This window comes from Sphaeramia orbicularis, chromosome 20 (genome assembly GCF_902148855.1).
Source record: "Sphaeramia orbicularis chromosome 20, fSphaOr1.1, whole genome shotgun sequence".
NCBI classification, from domain to species: domain Eukaryota; kingdom Metazoa; phylum Chordata; class Actinopteri; order Kurtiformes; family Apogonidae; genus Sphaeramia; species Sphaeramia orbicularis.
In genome coordinates this window covers 35,990,197-35,994,922 of record NC_043976.1, presented here as the reverse complement: position 1 = coordinate 35,994,922, position 4,726 = coordinate 35,990,197, and the positions used below count along the sequence as shown (strand labels likewise).

The 4,726-nt window shown below is 39.8% G+C and overlaps 1 long non-coding RNA gene across 2 annotated transcripts; it reads left to right on the top strand.

Moving 5' to 3' along the window:
* The first annotated feature begins 354 nt into the window (after positions 1-354).
* Positions 355-4,408, top strand: LOC115411240 (uncharacterized). 2 transcript variants are annotated; one of them, XR_003934182.1, is made up of 2 exons: positions 355-1,852; positions 3,677-4,408. It is a non-coding gene; the product is annotated as an uncharacterized LOC115411240 (long non-coding RNA). The 2 variants fall into 2 exon arrangements; XR_003934181.1 differs by having other exon boundaries at positions 3,664-4,408.
* The last annotated feature ends 318 nt before the right edge of the window (positions 4,409-4,726 follow it).

The following is a 4,726-nucleotide window of genomic DNA, read 5'->3' as shown; positions in this document are numbered from 1 at the left end:
GTGCTTAATTTTCTTTAGACATTTCAGGTTCTTCATATTTGTTCAGGTTATTCGCATTTTAGTGTTACAGGATAGTTTGTCAATGTAAATATTTTCATAATTTAATGTTATTTTTTGCACTAAAACAAAGGAAAAAAAATTAGTTTTTAATTCTAGATTTTTTTGACTTAATTCAAGATTTTTTTGACTTAACTGAAGATTTCTTCTTTTTTTTTTTGCTTAATTCAAGATTTTTTTTACTTAATTGAAGATTTTTGTTTGGCTTAATTCAAGATTTTTTCCTTAATTCAAGCTAAATGTTTTTTGCTTAATTCAATTCAGGACTGTGGAATTTTTGCACCAGGGGCTGAACTGGACCCTTTGGCGGACCGCATTTGGCCCCCAGGTCGCATGTTTGACACCCCTGGCCTAGATTGTTAAAATCTTCAGTGTAATTTTTACATTTCACAAATTCATCCCATGAGCCAGATTGGACTGGTTTTGGTTTTTACTGTTTTGACACCTGTACATTAGAGTTTGACAGTTACATTTTCTAATTTATTCATTTTCCACAAGTGTCTTAAAAACATTCTCCATTTTAATGACCTTAAATGGTGTTTCTATGTGGACAAGAGGCCCAAACAAAAAGGAAAAAACATTTTCTTTTTGTAAAATATCCATAAGAGTGTGGACAAGTGCTTGTACTGTGGATGGTTTTATAGAAACATACACTGTGCGTTGAAGTGACTGTGACGTTTCCGTGGTAAAGCGTATCCGAGGCCACAGAGCTGCTCTTCTGTACGTCGCCCTTCTGCTTCTTTAGCATGGATTGTGAATCGTGAAGTGGCTAGACCTGATTCCTTCCGACCTTAGCCTTCTCTGTTCGCATTATAACGCTCAATTCTATTTGACTCCGCTGTCATCGGCTGCTGTTCACATCACTTTTGCTTTTTTTTAAGTTACTGCTGAATGGTCGCTCATGCATGTTGACGAACGTGGTTTGCGAATGTTACTAGTAAAGTTGTGAGAGAACAATTATATGGCCTGGAAAGTCACATGAGAAGTTCTGTATGTATATATATGATTATGCTGTGGCCTGATAAAGTGACCTGTGTGGCAGGTTGTGATAAATAATTACTTCCAGTTTCCCACAGTGTGGTTCTATGAACTATCTGGTCCTTTTGTCGTCAAATGTTCATCATCGTAAAACAAAAAACATATCATATTCAGGCCCGTGGGGTCTGTCGCTGTCTATTCACAACCAGCCTTCGTGTTTCCGGATTTAATTTTCGACCATTCGATGCTGTTACTCTGCCTTTTCTTCCATGTTTACAGTACGATATGATTTAGATGAAGTGTTGCTTTTTTCTGCCTTTCAATCAAGAAGCGAAGTGTCAAGAGTGGAGCAATAACAGGACACCGGCTGCGCTTCTATTGGTCGCAATTCCCGACGTGTGACTCATTACTGCTAGCGTTCCCCTGTAGGTGTGAATACTTGTAGCCATATATCTTCGGCGTCACCACAGACCCCTCCCCCTTTCTCAACCCGTTGCCAACTCAGAGCCCCGCGTCGCCGTGACCTCGACTCATCATATCCCGAAGTGAACTTGTACGTTACTGTCCGTCTGTGCTTCAGTAACAGCCTGTCAATATGACGTTTGACTTTCGGTGTTTACACTTTGGCGTCGAACCCTTTCGCCTTTTGACGATCTCTCGCACCTTCATCGTCAGTTTTCTGTCCGTGAAAAGCGCTGTTGATGTTTTTTAAAATTTTTTTGATTTTAAGTTTTTTCTCAAATACAGAAGCAATAACCTCTGTCCTCGACGTGAAGCCCACTTCTATCACGGATCGACTTGAAACACAACAATTACCGTACTTTCCGGGGTATAAGGCGCAGCGGAATATAAGCCGCACCTGACTATAAGCCGCAGGTGTCCACGTTGTGACATGAGATATTTACACAGAAAGATGGTAAACTGAAAGATTATTTAAATATTTATTTCCATACCTTAACTGCTTTTTTCCAAACAGTGCCTGTAACACGGCAGTAAAACGGCAGGAACACGGCTGGTTCAAAAACCCAGAAAAGTCATTCCGTGCGTTTACATGACAACTTTTATTCCTGGTTTAATCTGAATAAACGTTAGATCCTATTTAAAATGACCATGTAAACACCTTATTCCAGTTGAAAAAGAAAAGTTTGGATTAAATTTAAATCCGAATAAAGTCACTGGTTTAACCCCCTTTTAATTCCAAACTAAATTATTCCTCGGACATGTAAACCCTTTATTCCGTTTGGACTTTATTCCTGCCATTCTGCACATGCTCGTTGTCTTGTCCTGTCGCGATGACGCACACATTCTGCACTGGCGGAAGAATATGCGCTGCAGTCTAGTCAACCCAAACCGTTCCAGTGGGCTATTCTGATGGGATCTACCAGCCTGGAAAACCCTGAAGGAATAGTTCAACACCTGTGTTTTATTCATTCATTTGTCATGCACTAATGAGTTCGATAAGTGGGCAAATCAGTTTGCACTGCAGTGCACCGATTGCCTTGTTCTCGCAGCCCTTCTGTTAGCTTAGCTTAGCCTAGTTTAGCAGAATCACTTCATTCCTATGGTCAGACGTAGCCAGGCTTTTATAGATGATTTTGAGTATTTTATGAGGGATTTTGTGAAATTCAGTTCTCCCTAATCATTCCTTTAGTCCGGTGGGGTCAATATGATCACAAATTGAGGCTCAAATCATGGCCATGTGACTTACTACAATAATAAAATCTTGGGAAATAAAAACTAATGCAAAGCTAAAATGGTAAAGCAAAGCTAATTTAGCGCATGCATCCCTTCCAACAAAAAGATTTTCCAACTTCCGTCAACACAACAGTCCCAAGATTGTATGAGTGCAGTAAGTCACGGATCTAAAGAAATAATTAGGGAGAATCGGATTTCAGAAAATCACTTACAAAAGACAACAAATCACCTTTAAAAAACTGGCTACGTGTGACCATGGAAATGCAGTGACTATGCTAGGCTAAGCTAACAGAAGGGCTGCGAGAACAAGGCAATGTGAGCACTGCAGCGCAAACCCTTTGGCTCACTTATCTACCTCATTAATACTTCATGTAAACCTTTATTCAGGTTTAACATTTCCATGTAAACAGAAGAGAAAATACTTTAGTTCCGAATTAATTTCTTCTGGAAAAATAAATCGGATTTAAAAAACATCATGTAACCGTACCCACTGATCTGTATCTTCATTGAAACCACTGCAGTCGTCTTCTTCAGTGTCGGAGTTGAACATCCTCAGAACGACTCCATCACACACCTTCTACGTCTCTCCTCCATTGTTGCTCAATGGCACTTCAGTGCAGCAGCTCTATTTCCTTAGACAGACACATCGATTGCTTTTAAATTAAAAGCTGCATCATATGCGTTTCTTCATGTGTTTTCCATGATGAGGGTTTGTGCATGACACGCAAAATGATTGTTAAAAGTTAAGCTTAAAACTTCTCCTCTTCATCACCTCTTCCACCTGTCTGTCTCACTTTTGCACTTCCTGCTAGAGCGCCCCCTGGAGGCCGTTAGCCCGTATAAATCTATACTCGAGCTGCATCGCTGTATAAGCCGCGGGGTTCAAAACGAGAAAAAAGTAGCGGCTTATAGTCCGGAAAGTACGGTAAAAAGGATTTTTACCAAGAAGTGGGCTTGACTCGGTTCCTGGAAACAGCTTCACGGTTGCATTTGTGCAATATCCTAAACAATGAAGTCATGCTGTAGTTTTCAGACTGTCAGATATTCAATGTTTAACTTATTTCAGTGCTGTAAATCCAATGAAAATGTATTTATGTACTTGTGTGACTAGTGTAGATGTAGCTCAGTGGACATACTCTTAAGTATGCACGACCCGACCCCAAAAGTTTGCTTCAAAACTACACACTTCACTGCTGTTTCTACCAACAATAGGATGGATTTTGAAGTAGCGCCGGTCTCAAAATGTAATAAACGCATTCAAATGCCTTAGCTGTGCATTAGCCTTATCCATCTGAGCATCAATGCACTTTTCCAAATGCTTGTTAAATAACTAATTGTGTTCTTCTGCACGGCGCAGATAGGATTTATATTCCTGTTTCATTCAGGGAACTCGGTCTCGCGCCCACTGGTATCAATGTCATTTTAATCTGCAGGTAGAAAGGCAGGTCTGATTCGCGCCCCCACATATGAATTCTAACTCAGCGGAAATATGATTTGGGATTGATACATTAAATTATTGCCAGATTGGAAGAAGGAACAGAGTGGCTAGGCTTCGCTTCATTGTAGCGAATCATATTGAGCTCCAACTTCATTATGTGATCTACTTTGCATACTTTATTGTGACGGGTATGTGCTCTCTGACACTTTCCAATAAAATGTGTGATTTCCTTTTTCCAGTTTTTTGTGTGTCTCTTTTATCCCGTTTCATCCCCCTGCTCCCTTGTACAACGTGTTAATTAGAGCAAAAAGTAACCTGTTATTTTACCAACGATGTTATGACGCTTTATATTTTTAGTCGGAGGAAAACTTTGCTGCTTTGTCATCTCAACACAAGACAGAAAACATTTTATTCTACATGTGTACAGTGTTGTTTTACATGCACCGTGGTAACATTCGACTTATTTTTGAAGTGGATTAAATAGTGGATGGTGGGTTTTTCAGTCGACACACAACAGAATTTAAAACAGACGCAGGCTTTAGCTGATAAAGAGCTCTT